The 20109-nt window shown below is 33.6% G+C and overlaps 1 long non-coding RNA gene across 3 annotated transcripts in view; it reads left to right on the forward strand.

Moving 5' to 3' along the window:
• The window catches only part of LOC148947903 (uncharacterized), a 56829-nt gene extending 38221 nt beyond the window's left edge, over nucleotides 1-18608 (forward strand). For all 3 annotated transcript variants that reach the window (XR_016142312.1, XR_016142311.1, XR_016142313.1), the window contains exons 3-5: nucleotides 9807-9913; nucleotides 16684-16877; nucleotides 18270-18608. This is a non-coding gene — a long non-coding RNA (uncharacterized LOC148947903). The remainder of the gene's footprint in view (nucleotides 1-9806; nucleotides 9914-16683; nucleotides 16878-18269) is intronic.
• Nucleotides 18609-20109: the final 1501 nt, after the last annotated feature.

Raw genomic sequence — 20109 nt, forward strand, 5'->3', positions numbered from 1 at the left:
CCATTAGTGTTGTGAATGTTGCACATAAGATAAAAGAGGCAAATATTACACAATCATCTGCATCAACATAACTACTGCCACTCGAAGACCACATATCAAGAATATTAGATCTATTACCAGTTTCCTATCGGGAACAGGGCAAAGGATTGTTAAACTATTTGAATGGAAGCAGTGATATTCAAATTGATGCTACAAATCATAAAATAACCCTAGGTAGCAACACTTACAATCTCATTGATCTAATAACTGATTTTGTCTCAAATCGCAAGAAAACTATCCATTGACACAAATCTTTTGAAATATTTACACACATCAAACCTTCCCAAAGCACTTGTAATCAACAGAAAAATTTTAAAAGCTTTGATATCATTCAATAATGAAAAGGATGAGGAGGATGAGGATTCTGAAAAAGATGATTTCAAGACTCTAATGCTAACAAGTACACCTAAATCCAATTACAAAAGCAGCATCAATGATTCAACTTTAGCCAGTAGAAAAAAGCATCTTTCCCCGACAACTGCCAACACCACTGTTAGTATACAAAAGGTTAGCGGTGGTGATACACATTTACATGCAAAATGGATGAAACTCTAAATCATACTTATGCAAATGTTGGTGAGATTGGGATTCTTAGTGCTCCCAGTACACTTGCTCAAGTCTCCAATGTTCAACAGAGTGTAGCAAAAGAATATCTTTAAAATGAACCTAGCTACACACTTCATTGAAATCGCAGACTTCGCACAAATCAATATCGGAAAACAGGCATTCTACCCTCTACAAATCATGCAAGCTGATCTTATGACTTTGGATGAATGGCAACGCCAAAACAATAAACCATACAAGCGCATTCTATTTGCAATTAGTATTTTTAGTCGCTCCTCCTGTGCCATTCCCCTGAAATCTAAGTGTGGAGAGGAGATTCCAATTGCTCTAGAAACAATACTTGATCGAGATTCCTATAAAAAATACAAACAGACCGAGGAAATGAATTTGTCAATCCACATGTGAAGAAAATTCTACTAAAATATTATACACAGTTATATCATAGTCACAGTCCAATCAAGGCTGCATTGGCTTAACAACTGATTAGAACCAATCGCCTTCTCATTTCTAGATATTGTACATTCAAAAACACTGCTGTCATTATTCATGATTTGGATAAAATTATGCAAATTTACAATCAACGTCCTCATCGTTCCCTGTCCAATCTTAGTCCTTTTGAAGCTCATCACAATGATAACAATACACTTGACATTTTCGTCAAATAATATGCATCTAACAATGAAAATGGAATAAAAAGCAAATTGATTGTGGGTGATAGGGTTCGAATCAATCGGTCAAGTAATATTTTTGAAAAAGGGAATTACCTATGGTCTACTGAACTTATTAAAGTGTCAAAAGTTCTAGATACTAGTCCCGTGACCTATCGACTACGCGATAGCAAAGATGATGAGATTTTGGGGGGATTTTATGACTGTGAATTGCAAAAAGTTAAAGATAGTGGTATTTTTCAAATTAGAAAAAGTATTAAAAACTCGAACGCGGGGTGGTAAGAAACAGTTGTTGGTTCGCTGGCTTGGGTACAACTGTGAATTTGATTCTTGGATAGGTGTTGAAGACTTACACAATGTCCCATGATTTCTATGTGACATTCATGTCCAATGTTTCCAATCCTCTCTATGGTGATTCGAATAGAACAAGTGATTTTTGGACCAAATTTTAACCTACCATTAGATTTCAAGGTATATATGAAGTTTCTCTCGTAGATTGTATTATCAAGAATGCATATGATGTTCTAAGAAAAGATATCTCATATGATATTATAATAAGACCCTTTGACTTCGGTGATGAAAGTGCAGTAGCAACATTTGACTCTATTGATTACCCTATTTCTACCATCCCCTACAGGGAATACAATAATATGCATGAGCTGTGTCGAGTTATCAACAAAAAAATTGCAAGTAAAAAGAAGGTGGTTTCACTTTTAATTATTCGACGGAACAAAGGAGAATTTATATTACCAATCCATTTGATAATGAAAGAATTTTCCTCAATGAGAATTAACGTGAGGTTCTCGGTTTTAAAAACCGTATTATTAAGACAGAAAATTTCAGTGGTAGTGACCATGCTATCTATGCAGGCTATGCACCCAGCTTCTCCTCGAAGAGTTGTATATTCATCTACGGTTTATTTCTGAAATCGTCCAGAGCTGGTTAGTCCAAGGTCCCCCTTTTACCTGTTCTAGAAAGAAAAGTACAGAAATTCATATCCATTACTGAAATATGAGAAACGTCCAGTATAATGTGGTAAACACTTCGTATTTGGAACTCGGTAAGTTAGCAATAACAACTGAACTCAGTGATGTCTCAACTCTAACAAGGTTCTTATGTATAATTACGTGTCATTTTTGACCTGGCACTCAAGATAAATAGTATAAGAATCCCATTTGTTTGTCCTGACATTAATTGTTATGCTGCTGCTCTGAGTCCTCATCAAATAGGTCATGGATTGGATTACTACAAGGGACGTACTACGATGTCTGGCTGTGGTCTTGGTAGTTGGTTTGATAGGCTATTTTGTTCTGCACTACCCATTGTCAAGAAATATATTGTTCCAGCTGCAACAAATTTTGCTGGCTCAACACTACAAGATTGGAGTTTGGGTAAAAATTTCAAGGACAGTCTTAAGGAAAATCTTAGATCTTCAGCAACAGCTGTTAGCGAACAATTAAAATCTCAACAAAATCGGAAAGGTTTAAAAAGGATGCGTGATAGTCATTCACTCATCAGTCTCCATACAGGTGAGAAGCGTAAGCCATCAACAACAACAATTTTGAAAAGAAAAAGCATCAAGAAAAAGAAGAAGACAAATATGGTTAGATCAAAACAAGATTTTTTCTCATAAGATGACTTATTTCCCTCATAAAGAATCACAATCATCGATTACTTCATCATTAAATCTATTGAATGCTGAAATTGTTCATTTAAGTGTCAACCATGTTTACTATGAACAATTACACCCTCAGCAACCCCTATCCGAAAATACACAGTCTCAAATATTTTCTAATGAAGGTTATTTCATTAATTTGTCATCCAAATTTTTTTATTTAAATGTTGTGGTGAAGAAAAAGTCTCACAATCAAACTCCTAGTGCTTTTGCTGGTCTCTCCTATGAAAACTGTATTCTACAAAACTTGCTCAGACAAATTAAAATATACATTAATGGAACATTGGTGAGCAATAGCAATACTTTCTCAAAATATGCAAGCTGTAGACAATTTATGTTGATGACACCAAAATAATACAAAAAATTGACAGGTCAAGCAGTGGGCTATGAATATAGATTAAATGTCGACACTGATGGTGAGCTGACTAAAGCAGTGACCAATGAGTATCATTTGGTTGGTAAATTAAATAATGAAATATTTAATATTTCCCAATGGTTACCACCCAACGTTAAGATTGACATAAAGTTACAACTTGCTCCAGGTAATTTCATTTTGTCAAAAACAATTGTTGGAGCACCTGATGCAACGGTCAATCTCACTTCAGCAGTACTTCATGTGCGAAAACAACAGGTCATGAGCTCTGTTGCATTGGCAGTGGAAACACCGAGAGCCAATGGTGACAACACCAAACTACTCGTTCCTCATAGAGTTACGAATCAATATCATATTGCTACAGGTTCTCGTAGTTATACTGATTCATCATTTATCAGTGGAGAAATCCCCTCGAAACTCGCATTGGCCTTTTTAAAGAGTGCTAGCACCGTTGGGTCCTGGACCCAACGGTGCCATCCCCTCATGATTTAAATTTTTTTGGTTTGTCCAGTCTTGTGTGTAAAGTGAATGGAGTTCCTTTGTAAAATTTATCATTTGATAACAAATCCTATTGAACTCTATGAATTAACAATACAATCACTAGATCATGATTCGAAACTATTTGAAAATGGAATAACTGATTCAATGTTTTCAAAAACCCATGGTGTAATTATTTTAGACTTGTCTGGCACCCAGGATTTGACTTTTGTTAGAACAGGGAATGTCCGTTTAGATTGCACATTCGCCGATGCCTTGACTGAAAGCATTACGTTAATATCACTATGTCAATTTGAAACCTATTGGGAGATCACTACCGATGGTAGTGTTCTACTAGACTTGGCAGCATGAACACGAATCAAATAATTGATGTATTTAACTTGGATCCATTCATGTTCAAATACAAATCCTATTGTCTATCCTTGGATTTCTTTGACAAAACTCAAGGTGATATTCCTACCATTATCACTGTTAATAGCATTTCATCAAATATCAGATATACTGGATATTGGTTGTACATCTTTAATACAATAAAGACTATTGAATTGTTTATTCCTCTCAGATTAACATATACATTCTATGGCGACCATATTAAAGCATATATTGAAAGTAGTGGGAAACTCATTATTCAAAACCGGAAGAGTGCTGGATATATCGACTAAAAGCTGTGGTTTTCATGCGCTACTATATTTCGTTTTCAGATGTCGTGGCTATACTTACAAGCAGTTTCTCAACATTTACGTAGACAACCCACGTCTGAACGACTTTGTGGTGGAAAATATGCTCTCAGAACTGTATAATATTGATTTTAGTGCCCTACGAGTAAAGTGTTTTAAAAATGTATGTAAATTTGTTTATTGATAAAACATATATATACATAACAAAAAGTGTTTTTTTTTCGTTTAGATTTCTTCCTCTTCTACATGTAGATGATCATCATTGTCGACGACAACTAGTGGTGGTAGATCATTTACATTCACTTTGTATTGATCAAGTAGGGACAAGTCAGGATCACATTTAGTACAATACAATGTAGTTTCACTCTTATCGTATCTCTTTGTGTAGTCAATGATACTTTTTTCATTTTTATTGTAAAATTCACGTGTTTCAATTTGTGTATTTGATGCAATGTCACAAACAGAATTCTCAAATGAAGAATCACTCTCCATAACTGCCAAATAAAAATCCCTAGGTTTATAATCATAACATCCAGTATCTTCACAATGATGTCGTAGAAACCACACTCTTGTTATTTTGACACTTGAAGCGTGGTCCAAATTCTTCTTCCCAATATAATTTAAATCCACGACGATACCAGCCTCTCATGAATAAACCAAATGATCGTTTCGAATTTTTTTTAATCATACCAGGACAGGTATTTTCCCACTGATTACATTTTTCGTAGAGACAGTTTGAACATAAGAATCCTCTGACATGAGAATCACAAACGTCTTCAAGGCATGAATTACAATGTTTAATTTTAGTGGCATATACTCGGTGAAGTTTACAGGGATTGCAAAACCTATAGTTTTCAACATATTTACTGACAGAAGTTCAATTCTCACAGGACGACCAACTGCCTAATGTGTATAAACATAGAGGATATAGGTAATACATTTTCTTCACTATTGACACACAAACTGTAGATCACAAACAAATTCAACTGCTAGAAAGAGAGTTCTTCTTTCTTTTACATTGATTACTTAATTCAGATATCCTAGAGACAGAATGGGAGGGGGAGTAAATAAGTGACGGTACTCTTTAAACAGGTTTTAGTGGGATTTAGTTCCCGTTCTATTCGCTTCTTTGGATTGTGGGATCTCATATTTTCCATACAAACTGTTACTATTGTTTTTTTTGGGAAATCTATGTAAAGTTCAAAAAAAAATCTACAAGACTATTTTGTTTGGTTTCAATTAGTATGTAAATAAATTGATTTAATGCACTGGTATCACGATGTAAAACCACCATACAATAATCCAAGATTGGAGAGTCCCATTTCATGATGTCATCAACCATTCTTTTACTGAAGATTCTCCTCTGCACCGACAATTTCTTAAACTGATCATTTAGATTTAAACATTTTTCCAAAGTGACAAGGTTCTGCATAATTGTTTCTTTCTCAAATGCATTCATTTTTTTTACTCTTGATGTTTACACTGCTGAATACATACTAACTAGCAAATATTGAATAAAGAAAATAGTCTGTTTCAAATACTCTATCATCACCTATTGGTTCTTCTGGAAAAGATTAAACCACTCTCAAAAATGTTTAACTACAAAAAAAAAGAAAATGATCATCAATATATTTATTCAACAAATTTATATATAAAACAATATTATGGCTTTTTCAATAAATGACTCAGTCCATTTTTCTCTATATGCTCAACAAGTGTATTCAAGTCTGCTTTTAAGGTAGCTATATTCATTATATTCGCATTGGCCACAAAACGTAACTGTCCATCCATCTTCAATTGACTCAGATATATTACATATCTACTAAACATCTCATCCCACACGAAAGTTAATTTGCTCCCTGGTGCTATTTCTAGTGCAACTTTTGCAGCTCTTATCTTCACTTCATCACTATTCTCTTCCTCCTGTCTCTTAATGTTCAATACAGTGAAATTACTCATTTTTGTAATATTCCAAAGAAAACAAATAATATTCACAATAAAACTATCGAACAAAATCCAATTCAGAACTGTGACACTAACTAACTCTTTCCCACTTTATATAGAGTATTTTCCAAGGCTATGGGGTTTTTCACCAAATCCTGTTGACAAATCAGTTAAGTAACTAGGTTTTCCCTTGTTGAGAAACTAATTAGGTTTTCCCAAAATTGTTCACAAAAACAAAAATTTCTGGGTTTTCCCCCGTGACCTTGACCTCAGGGCTCAGGGACTTCGGACTCCCTAGCAAACGTGTTTAGCGGCACGTATTTTCCAAACCCATATACTACTGGCGCGTCTCTGACTTTTGAATTAAAAAGATATTTTATGTGTGTGTGATCTTAGATAAAAGTCTGGTTCATCTCTCTCAGATTTTGTTAAAACAAAACCTTATCCACCTATTTCAGGCTCCAGCACACCCCCCTGTGAGCCTGGTAGTAGTGCCTGTGTCTAAAAATTCCTGTTCTTGCCTCTGACTTTTGAGTAAACATTCTAAATGATGAAGTTGCTAGCGTATCCTAAAAATAATGGAAACATAAAAAAATAATGCGATTTAATATTTTTATTGAAAATACTATAAATAATTTTATAGTATGTACAATATTACATACTATTAATATCGTCATAAAAAATTTGAAAGTTTCGTATCCGTTCCAAAAATAATTTATCAACTTTTGTCTTGACATGGCACTTGCTTCAGTTCGCGGTTTACACGCTTTTTAACGTAGTTTTACCTACTAGCTCATAACACTTTTCATCATTGTTATTATTCTGTTGAATGATGGTATCTGTTGGTAAACTAGCAATGGTACTACTAACGTTCATTGATGCTTTCCCTTTAATTGAATTGTCTTTAATTTCGTTGGTGATATTATCTGCCAATGCCATTTTTATTTTACTTGCGATTTCACTGTTTATTGCCACATTATTTTTACACGCGTAGAAGTTCCGGCACAGATATTAAACGTTTTTTTGTTTTAACTATATGCAAAGGCATTTAAAGACTTAAAAAAAATTTGAAGAAATTTATAAATTCCAAAAAAAAAACATAAAATAAAGACTCTAGAGTTGACACATCCCACAAGAGCCGTGGGGATATACAAGGATTTGATAGAATTGTTGGTCGTATGAAGTTTACATAGGGTACATTTGATTGTTCTTGTGCTCTTTTTAAGAGTCAAAAGTAAAATGAGGGCAACCAGCCCCCACTCCTATTGTTTTCAAAAAATATTCCACCAAAATTTTAGACATGTATTTTCTTCAGTGTTGTTAAAAGATCCAGTAATCATGCCTTTGTGGATGTCAATCCCTAACAGACCCCAGGGTAGGGGTTGTAAGTTAGGCAATTCGTTCACTATTCATGTATAATATATATTATTGAGCATGTTTGACCTTTAATTTTCAAATACACAAAGGGCCTACAGGAGAGCGTTTCAAAGAAATGTTTGAAACTTTTAAAGGAGCTAATTGGATTCAAAAGTAAAAGCTCCGGTACCGTTTTTAAGAGTAAAAAGAGTCTGGAGGGCAAGTACTCCTCCTCTCAAGCCCATTCGTTTTCTAAAAACACCCAGTCGAAATTTCAGTCTAGTTGAATGGTCCAGCAACTGTCTCTAATGATTTTGGATACGTCACTCCCAACAATTATGCAGTTGGTCCATTATGCTTTAAAACTAAATGTTGCTTTAAAACTAAATACAAAGGCACCCTGCGTATGGTTGCCTATAATTAACCTCAGTTGTACAACAGCTTACAACTTAAATAAACCAGAGTGTAAGTGTATCCAGGTTGTCAAAAAGCAAAGATATTTTTTGGGAATGACATTAAGTTTTATTTTTAGGTAAACCTGGGGAGATATTAAATTAGACAATACTATTTTGCATCCGGATTAAATACCGTTGACAAAGATTCTCCAGCATTAAAATAGGAGGAAAAACATGGATTCTTCTCGAAAAAAAAAGGATCTAAATTTTTCCATGAAAAAGGTTATGTTAGTAAAACCGAACATAAATAAACTTAAAATATTTTTTCCACAAAACACCTTTTTCAAAGAAATGTAAAGAACTCTGGCAAGCTTAAAACTACCACAAATCGCCATCAATAAATAAATGAAACTCCAAATCAACAGAAATTACAACAAATGACCGAGTCAAAAAAACGAACAAAAATTATCATGAGTAGGGTTGAATACCATGATGTCATCTCAAGACCAGAACATAATTTGCACTTTACTGAAAACAAAATAAATTTTAAATGGTCTCTCTGTTTTTACTTTAATAAATGAGAAATCGTTAAAACTTTAAGGAATAAATGTCTGTGTATGTATATTAAACTGACAATCCACAATTAATTTTTTTTTTCTTTTCTTAAGTAAAGTGCATATTATATTTTGGTCTTGAGAAGCCACGGAGGTTCATTATAATGGCTGTCCGTTTTGAGTTTCATTCATTTATTCCTGGTGATTTGTGGTAGTTCAAAGCTTGGGAGAAATTTTACTTTATTTCTGCTCATTTTTGGCTTAATGGAGTTCCTTAATTTTCTTTCAAAAACTTATTTTGTGAAAAAAAAACTTTTAAAATTTATTATTGAAAATTCCTTTGGCTATTCCTCTGTTCAAAGGAGTTGATATGGATAATAAGAACAAATACCGTCCGATATCTGTATTTCCAGTGATTTTTCATGTTTTTGAACAACCAATTTATTGACAATTCAAAGTTTAGTTTGAAAAAAAAAATTTTTTTATTATAGTTAATGTGATATTAGAAATAATGTTGCAACGGAACATGCTTTATTTATTTGTTACAACGTCAATTAAACTCCTCATTAATTATAAAATAACAATATTCATGTAATGGGAGAAGGAAAAATTACAATCTTTGAGTTGAAGAAACTGAGTTTGAAGATGAAAGTATAAAACCGACAAGTATTGTTAAATATATCAGTATCAGGGTAAATGAATGCTTTAGTTGTATACACCAGATTACGTGAATAAGTACAAAAATAGCTCAAAAAGGTTTAGTTCTGTGGATATTATTGGTTAAAAGATTATTGAAGTGTTGCAATTTTCTCTTATTCATCCATGTTTGTTGCATTGTGTCGTCACCATCAACGTTCACTAGTAATTCATACCCACTGCATGTGGTACAAATGAAGGCAGTGGGAGTTCTGACGAATGAATTGTCAGAGTTGTGTAGTATAATGGTATATTCAACTAAAAATCTACCATTTTTAGTTTTGGTTAACTTGCATGTAAACTTTCTTATGTACAAACTCTTCTAATTAGTCATCCTTCTGTTTTTATTGTTTTTGCACTTTTATAGGAAAGGGGATCACAGTTTCTAAAAGAAAAATTGAGAAAAAGGATCTAAAAGAAAAAAGAAACAATTCTAGTTGCGGTCCATCAGGTTATTATACTTTTGGCCTAAAGGTAAGCCTTTTTTTTAGTAGAAGATAATTGATTTGTGTATATTAAATCATTTTTGGACTCTAAACAATGTAAATAGGCTACATTTCAGCCCATGGGCCACATTTGGCCCTAGAAAACTTTAAACTGAGTCTAAGAGCGTTTGTATAAACCCAATCATAAACCCAAGACATGTGTTTTAGTGATAGGCTATTGTCTTTTCTAATTTTCTGACCATTTGACCTTCTTGTTTTGGATTTCACTTTTTTCTAATTACTATTTGATATATGTTTCTGGTTTGTAATGTTTTGCTCCAGTTTGGATGAAGTTGAGCGTCTCTGGTAATACTGGCTGAAATGTTTTACTTCCCTAAAATCTTTGTAATTTTGAAACAACCAAGAAAAGCTTAGAAATTTTTTACATATGAATAAACCTAAAATGAGTCCAGGCAAAAAAAATTCGTTGGATAAATTTTATTAAAAAAAGAAAAGAAAAACTGCTATCGCCAAACCCTTCAAAAGTTAGTTTGTTTGCTTTTACATAAGATTCTAATACTTCAGATATACCCTTTTGTTTTGGGCTCAAATATCATTGCTGAAACATTGCAGCAACTAGATTTGATATTTTCCCATTTATAATTACTATTCGACATATGTTTCTGGTTTGTAATTTTTTGCTTCAGTTTGGATGAAGTTGGGCGTCTTTGGGAAACCGTGAATCATAGTCCTTCTTCATTATTGAAGAAAACAGTACCCCTCAGAAGTACAGAATCCCTTTTATTTAAACTAAAATTGTTGAATAACACTACCAGATTTAAGCTTCTATTAGAAATATTGGCCCTAGAAGTCTAGAAGAGACTTTCAGCAGAAGTAAAAGATAAGAAGACCCTCGATGAATTCCTTGTGTATTTTCAATGTATATGATATAACCAATATTTTAGGGACAGACTGATTGATTTTGGAATGAGTTTATGCTTGTTTGTTGTTAAATGAGATTTTAATTCATATCTCTTGTGAGTGGGTGAGTGTTGGTATAGGTCAGGTATTGTGATGAGTTGTGGATTGTGGGTATAAGATTGATTGAGTTACCTATAAGTATGTTAATTTAGAATTTGTTCGTGAGTTGTTTATTTTAGCAGGGGGGGGGGGGTAAGAGTAGCAGATTTTTTCTGAGGAAGTGCAATAACAGTTTTTTTGTAATTTTTTGGGTCGTCCCAAATACGCTGGTTTGTGTTTGGACTTTTTGTACATGTAATTTGGCAATGTTTATTTTTGTCTTTTTTGGATTATATTGAAATTTAATTGGTGGGTTTATTTTAAAGTTTAAAACGAAGAAATATTGTGAAGTATCTTGGTATCACGGTAAATGAATGCTTTAAACACCGTAAACACCAGATTACGTGTATAGATACAAAAATAGCTATAAAAAAATTAAAAAAAAAGTTGTTTTGTGGAAATTGTTGGTTTAAAGGTTATTAGAATTATGTAATTTTCTTTTATTCATCCATATATATTGCATTGTGTCGTCGCCATCAACGTTCACTAGCCATTTATATCCTCTGCATATGATACAAAAGAAGCATTCTGACCAATGCACCTCTGTTTTTTTTTATCAGAGGCAACGCTATAACGTTGTCTATAGTAAAGGCCATACGGCTCCAATGTTTTTTTTTTTCAGAGACACTTCATATGGAAGGGGTCGTCGTAGAAGCTTCAAATGGGGCTCATTCGATTGGAAATCGAGAGTTCTAGTACCCTTTTTAATAGTCGAAAATGATTGGAGGGCAACTAGCCCCTCCCCCCCCCGCCCATCATTCCCCCCAACACATCCAATCAAAATTTTGAGATAGCCATTTTGTTCAGCGTAGTTGATTTCCAGATAGAAAATATATTTTTGAGAAGGATACTCCCCCACAACCCTCAAGGCAAGGGTTTTAAGTTATGCCCTGGTGGCATATAAGGTTTTTAAAGAAGGCGTTGTCTTAGAAACTTCAAAACAGGCTCATTCGATTGGAAATTAAAGAGCTAGTGCCTTTTTTAATAGTCGAAAAAGATTAGAGTGTAACAACCCCCCCCCCCCCACGCCCATCATTTCCCTAAACACATCCAATCAACATTTTCAGATAGCCATTTTGTTCAGCGTTGTTGATTTCCAGATAGAAAATATACTTTTGAGGAGGACACTCCCCCACAACCCTCAGGGCAAGGGTTTTAAATTAAAGGGCTAGTGCCCTTTTTAATAGTCAAAAATGATTGGAGGGCAACTAGCCCCCCCCCACGCCCCTCAGGGCCCCAAACACCGTCAATCAAAATTTTGAGATAACCATTTTGTTCAGCGTAGTTGATTTCCAGATATAAAATATATTTTTGAGGAGGATACTCCCCCACAACCCTAAGGGCAAGGGTTTTAAATTATGCCCTGGGGGCATATGAGGTTTTTACAGAAGGCGTTGTCATAGAAACTTCAAAACATGCTCATTCGATTGGAAATTAAAGGGCTAGTACCCTTTTTAATAGTCGAAAGTGATTGGAGTGTAACTAGCCCCCTTCCCCCCCCAAGCCCATAATTTCCCCAAACACATCCAATCAAAATTTTCAGATAGCCATTTTGTTCAGCGTAGTTGATTTCCTGAAAGAAAATATATTTTTGAGGAGGACACTCCCCCACAACCCTCAGGGCAGGGGTTTTAAGTTATGCCCTTTGGGCATATAAGGTTTTCATAGAAAGCGTTGTCTTAGAAACTTCAAAACAGGATCGTTCAATTGGAAATTAAAGGGCTAGTACCTTTTTTAATAGTCGAAAGTGTTTGGAGTGCAACTAGCCCCCCTCCCACGCCAAACATTTCCCCAAACACATCCAATCAAACTTTTGAGATGGCCATTTTGTTCAGCCTAGTTGATTTTCAGATAGAAAACTTGTTTTTGAGGAGGACACTCCCCCACAACCCTCAGGGCAAGTGTTTTAAGTTATGCCCCGGGAGCATATAAGGTTTTTATAGAAGGCGTTGTCGTAGAAACTTCAAAACAGGCGCATTCAATTAGAAATTCAAAGAGTTAGTGCCTTTCTTAATAGTCAAAAATGATTGGAGGGCAACTAGCCCCCCCCCCCACCCCCCGCCTTCCCCCCAAAACCACCAAACCAAATTTTGAGATATCCATTTTGTTCGGCGTAGTTGACTTCCAGATAGAAAAAATGTTTTTGAGGAGGACAATCCCCCACAACCCTCAGGGCATGGGTTTTAAGTTATGCCCTGGGGGCATATAAGATTTTTATAGAAGGTGGTGTCGCAGAAACTTCAAAAAGGGCTCATTCGATTGGAAATTCCGAGGGCTAGTGCCCTTTGTAATAGTCGAAAGTGATTTGAGGGCAACTACCCCCCGTCTTACGCCCACCTTTTCCCCAAACACATCCAATCACAATTTTAAGACAGCTCTTTTATGAAACATAGTTTTAAGTTGTAGAAATTAGGTCTTTGAGGACTACACTTCACCCAAAGCTGTCAGGGCAAGGGTTGTAACTTAGGGATCCTCCGAATCCTTTATATCATTTTTTACGGAAGAGATGCTCGTATAAACTTTAGAGAGGGCTCATTTGATTGGAAATTGAAAGTTCTTGTTCACTTTTTAAGAGTCAAAAGAGATTGAAGGGTAACTAGCCCCTCTCCCTCCTCCACGCCCTAAATGCATGAGATGAAAATTTTGAGATAGACATTTTGTTAAAATGGTTCAAAGTTCTGATAACCAAAAACTCCGGTGTCGACACTGCCCACCTGGGCCCAGGGGTAGGCGTTATAAGTTATGCCCTGGGGCATAATTCATTAAGGGGGGTTTCTAACTTATGGGAAGGGGTTTTGTATGGGAAGAACACATAGGAAATCTATTTTAATTATCTAATTACAAGGTTAAAGTACATACTCTGTGATAGATACAACATTGCTTTGGCACACAAATTCCTATTAAGGTCAATTCCAAAGAGTCTTGATCCCTTTGTGTCAGCAAGTGAAATCGTCTAAACCCCCTTATTGGAGCTATTTTTTCAATCCATTCATTGTTGTCAATCACTGTCCACAAGTTATGCAAGCTGTCTATTGTTGAACAAACATACAATATATATATTAATGTAAATGAATAAATAAGTCTTAAAACGAATGAAACTTAAATTGAATATGTAAATCAAGTTTGAATCGAATAAAAATAACTACAAACAAGAGTTTGGGTATCATCTCACTGCAGAAGCCTAAACCTACTGCGTCATTGGCGCTTTACTGAAAACGAATTATATTACGAATGTATTGTTTTATACTTAATATCGAAAATAAATATTAAAATTACTGTAAAATTCTGAACTGATAAGATTATAGTAATTAATATCATTATGCATCAAATATTCAGTTTAATTTATTAGTTCTTTTCAAGATTGGTCAAGACAAATATAGTTTCACTACAAGCAAAATTTGGATACTGCCCCCTTCTTTAACTCTAAAAACCTAAAGCCTTCTGCGTCATTGGTGCTTCACTGAAAACGAGTTACTCGTATATTACAAATTTATTATTTTCCAGTTCTTACAGCATTGAAAATGACAATAAAAATTAAAGTGAAAACAAATCTTGAACTGCTGGATCTTTCAACAATTAATATCATTATATATCTAATATTCAATTTCCAAGACTGTTCAAGACTCATATAGTTTTGCCATTTTTTGTAACTAATCGTGTTATTTTGTTATGAAAACATTTTATGGCTTCTAGGCATTTCTATTTGAGCGGAAAATTGCACATCAAACTTTGTGGAACATGTATTTTCTTGCATGAAACACCAAAATATAATAAAATGTCAAGTTTCGGAGTGTTACACCATTCGCAAGCAAGTGCCATTGGTATATTTGAATCCGCATGGTCAATTTAGGGGGTGGAGGGTAGGCTGATTCTCGTAGCAGCCCCATTCCGTCGTGGTATGGTTCACATTTTCAACACCTGGCGTCCGGACTATCATATAATCTATCAAGCATACAACTACCCCAAATCAGTATCAATAAAGAAATGAAACCGAAGACAAACAAAAATTAAAATAAATATTAGAGTCCAACTCAAAACGAGCATAAATTAATGTGATTAGGGTTCAAAACCCCTATGCTTTCTTAAAGCCAGAATATAATTTGTACTTCACTGAAAAAAAAATTCTGTACTTTGCTGAAAAAAAAATGTGCATTGTCAATTTAATATACTTATGCTGATATTTATTCCCTAAAATCTTAATTAATTTTTGATTTCTTAAATTTACAAAATTGAAAATATTTCAAAGAATTGTTTTCAGTAAAGCGCCAATGACGCAGTAGGTTTTAGGCTTCTGCAGTGAGACGATACCCAAACTCTTGCTTGTAGTTATTTTTATTCGATTCAAACTTGATTTGCATATTCAATTTAAGTATCCGTCGTTTTAAGATTGATTTATTAATTTAAATTAATATATATTGTATGTTTGTTAGCATTGATTGTTTATTTAATTTCTGTTCGTTTTAAGTTTAATTTATACTTTAATAGCAAAATATTTGTTTTCGTTTTAAGCTTGATTTTCATATTCAATCCAAGCATTACTCGCTTTAAAATCTATTTATTCATTTATATCATTACTTGTTCTATATTTTTTGCTATGATTGTTTATTTAATTTCTGGTCGATTTGGGTTTCATTTATTCTTTAATAGTAATTTCTGGTCGTTTTGAGTTTGAATTTTAACAGGTATTTGTATCTCCTGAGCTTAAGCTTAAAATGGCCTTAACTTTTCTTTGAAAAACTAATTTTTCGGAAAGTTTCTTTTAATTAATTTCTATAGAAAAAGGGATCCAAGTTTTTAAACTAAATTTTCAACGTATTTGATATAACCAATATTCTTAAGACTGATTGATTGATTTTGGAGTTAGTGTATGCTTGTTTGTTGTTTAAGGAAATTTTATTTCATTTCTTTTGAGATTGGGTGAGTGTTGTTATAGGTAAGAAATTGTGATGAGTGTTAGATTGTGAGTATAGGATTGATTTGACTTACCAATAAATATATTAATTTAAAATTTGTTGATAAATTGTTTAGTGGGGCTAGGCGGGGAGTGGGCAAAAGTAGGAGCTTATTTCTGAGGAACTGTAATAACAGTTTTTCTTGTAATTTTTTGGGTCTTCCAAAACACAGTGATCTGTGTTGGAATTAATTGTACATGTAATTTGGTAATGTTTATCTATGTCTTTTAAGGATTTTATGGAAATTTAATTCTTTTGTTTTATCATTTATTAATAATAAAAAATGAATCGGAACATAAAAAATTAGAAATTAAACAAAAAAAAAAACACCAGGCCTTTAGCAGTTAAGCAAATATAGGGAGTTTCTTTTCGGAAAATAGCCAGGAAGGAGAGAAATATTTACAACTTGTAAGAACAATATGTGGCATGCTATTGTAAACTATATAATGGAAAAATGGCTCTAAAAAATATAACCATACGAGCTCACTTAAACTTTTCATCTAAAGTAGAAAGCCACACTATATCTAATTCCTTATAGTAAAGTAACCATAAGAATTTTCTTAGCCCCAGAAACGAGACCATGATTTATTGCGTAGACATTTTATTTTCCTAGATACATTAATAAAAACCATTGTGTCAGTAGGCCTTCTATTTATCTTACATGACGTCACTACTGTCTTTCTAATTTCCTTCTTGTAGCAATGTTTGCTATGTATTGCTTCAATATAAAGGCTGGTATTTTTCGCAGATCAAAATCTTTTTAAAATTCACTGTTTTTTTTTTAAAGATAGATCGGTAATACCCAAATGGCATACTGGAAAAAAACGTAGCATTGCCCCCTACTGAAGCTCTGGTCCATTTCAACGCAATAAAAATCTTAGAAGCAGATCCAAAGTGTAGATTCTAGATACGTTGTCAAAGAACTTTCCGAGGAAACCAAAGAGCTATATTGGATCCTTACGTAAATTAAAGGCTGAAAAGGTAATCAGAATGTTGTAATTTTCTCTTATCGACCCAAATTTATTGTATTATGTCGTCGAGGCTAACGTTCACTGGTCATTTGTACCCGCTGCTTGTGTTACAAAATAAGACTAAGAGTTCTGACCAAGGATTTGTCATTGAGGTCGGTAAGATAATGATATATACAACAATCAAAAATTTTCCATTTTATGTTGAATTTTATGTAAACTCAGTTTTGTTTTTCCAATCTTTTCCAATTTGTCATCTTTAAATTTTCCAAACTTTTTTATAAGAAAAGGGAACATAGTTATAAACTAAAAATGTTTTATTTGTTTGAGCGTTTGTTCCTATTACTACCAGCTTTAACTTTTCTCTTAGGCAGACTGAAGTTTAGAAAAGACTTTCAGCAGAAGCACACTGCTTCTTTACTATGTATTTTGATTTAACCAAAATTCTCGAGGTGAATTAATTGATTTTGGAGTAATTTTATGCTTTTGCGTTCCAGATACGGAAACATCAAACTATGTTGTAGTTTTGAGAAGGCATGGGGTCAGCCCTATTCATGTTAATTTTTGCTCGTATTGAGTTTTACTCGGTAATTTGCTCGTATTGAGTTTTACTCTGTAATTTGCTCGTATTGAGTTTTACTCGGTAATTTATGGTAATTTCTGTTTGTTTTTTTTTTTGTTTTTTTTCTCCTCTGCCTCTTGTAAAACCGCCTTAATATACCCATGCAACCAGGTATTCGTTTTAAATTCCTTTCCAGATGAAATTTTCTGTTTTGTTTTGGCAAAAAAAAATTGAACGAATATTTTTTAAAATGATCCCAGGAATATTGTTCATACCACGTATGTTATATTTTGCGATCTTCTAAGCGAATCAATTGAAAAAGACATTATTTTGATTTTTATAGAGAGTTACAAGCCCCATCCATTTTCTTTCATTTTGTGTATCTTTCTTGTGGTAACAGGAAATTGGTTTCATACTTGGCATCCACTTACAAAAGAGTTAGGTATTGCGCGAGCGCAAAACCTTGCAGCTTCAAATAGGAATTAGAGTTTAGAAGAATAAAACTCTGGCGTAATGATTGAATCAGTTCCTCTCACTCACGGCGGATTTAGAGCAAAATCTTTGACAGAGGGGGCAATGTAGCAAAGGTGCCAATAATTGACCAAATTGACAAATTTATTCTAAAAAAGAGTGAAAAAAAAAACAGGGAAAGAATTTTCAATCTTGCCCTCTACCAATAAAAGCACTTATGGAGTTTCTTTATGAGCATTTATATTTTTACTCTACTTACTTGTTTTGGTATATTTGTCCCTTTTGTAGCAATGATTTGCCATGTGTTGTATTAATATAAAGACTAGTGCTTTTTGTAAATAAAATCCTTTCAAATTTCACTGTTTTTTGCAGATATCTTGGAAGCACTCTAATGGCAGACTGAAAAACCTCAAAATGCTCTTCATTTAAGCTCTGATCCATTTGATACAGGACACAATAGTCAGAACAGTTGATCCTTATCAGCTAAGCAAGAATCCCAGATACAAAACCATAATGTAGATTCTAGATGTGATGTCAAAAAATTTTCTGATGAAACCAATCGTTATCCGAGGCTTTATCAGCTAAGTTATAGTGACAACAAAAATACTCCGTTACATTTAGCTGCTCTAAACGGCTATAAAAGTTTTGTTATATATCTTCTAGGTTATCCTAACCTACGAACTGAAATTAAAAGTGACAAAGGTGAAACCACATTGATTCTAATAAAAAAAAAAATAGAAAACAGGAATATATTTATGAAGACTTAAAAAAAAATCCTGGAAGATCATAGTGACCTTGTAGAAAAAAACTGCTCAAACCTTAAGAGATAAAATGGCGGACAAATATGAAGATATGGTATTCTGCAAGGTAGAAAGAGCAGGGCGAACAAAATTTTGGAATAGTAAATTTAAGATTGGTAGAGAAATTTAAACAAAGGAAACGAATAATCAAAATTCAATGATGCAGTTCTTAGCTATAAAGAAAGTGGCAAAAAATATGTAATGTTAATCCAGGTTAAACACAAAGGAGAAACTAAGAAATAAACACTTTAGATTTGGAATAAACTAAGGGTGAGTTTGGTGTACAAAAATACTTCCTGACTTATCTTAAGCAGGATATTAGAAAGCTCACAGATAGAGTTTTAATACGGATGATAATGAAGAAGCTAAGAAGAGAAAGTATTTTGAAGATGGTGAGATACGTTATGTGGTATTGTTCACCATTGCTGATTTCGACACAACAGGTAGAGGAAGCAAACTTCAAATTCAAAAGAATGCACCTTTTTATTATAAATACTAAATAGTATTATAATTATAGCATTATAAAAATTTATAATGCTGTATTATAAATATAGCGTTATAATAAAAAACTAGATGCGATAAGTGATAAACTAAAAACGAGTCTATTGCAAACAATTTCCAAATTTGAAAGTCAAAATAACGACCAACAACGTTTAGCGAAATCTGAGCAAGAAGACGAAATAAAAACGTTTTAAATCGGTTAGTTTTTGAAATTAACCAATCTAAAGCAGATTTTTCAGAGTTGAAACTTAGTGGCCTAAATCAGCAAGAAATATTCATTAAACAGTATCCACATAATTCATTTAAACAGTATCAAGAAATTCTAGAAAAGGGCCTATTTAAAAAAGGGGGTCATCCTTCTTGCTGGATTGGTGGGGAAAGTGTCGTAAGTTACTTCAAAGAATTGGAACACAACATTCACACGTCCATAATAATAGCTAGTATGACCTTAATGTATAACAAACAAACCCTTGGTTACGGTTCATTTGACAACTTAAATGTATTAACTGAACTAGATCAATTTCTAGATGATGATAATGGACATGTATTGTCCTTCAGAAACCCTTCAGAAACCCCCTATATAACTTCAGAAACCCAATTCGGTAGTATAAAACTTTTGAAGTACTTTAACACCAGGAACCTTAACACCAGGTACCTTAAAACCAGGAATACCTATAGTTTAAAGAAAGGTAGTAGAATTTCCTTAGCTCTAGAAGAAGCTATACAAAGTGAGCAACATAAAGAAGCTGTAGTTCACGTATTCAAGGGTTCAACCATCAACTTATTGACGATAGAATGGGACAATAAGGCTTATAGCCAAGAAAGCCTATTAGGTCTATATAATTCATTATTGTCCAGCATAACCCAACTAGGTTCAAAGAAAAAAATCTTTTAGTTAATCAGAAAGAAAA

The sequence above is a fragment of the Artemia sp. Qi Xiang Cuo genome, chromosome 10 (genome assembly GCF_049724085.1).
Source record: "Artemia sp. Qi Xiang Cuo chromosome 10, ASM4972408v1, whole genome shotgun sequence".
In the NCBI taxonomy this organism is placed as follows: Eukaryota; Metazoa; Arthropoda; class Branchiopoda; order Anostraca; family Artemiidae; genus Artemia; species Artemia sp. Qi Xiang Cuo.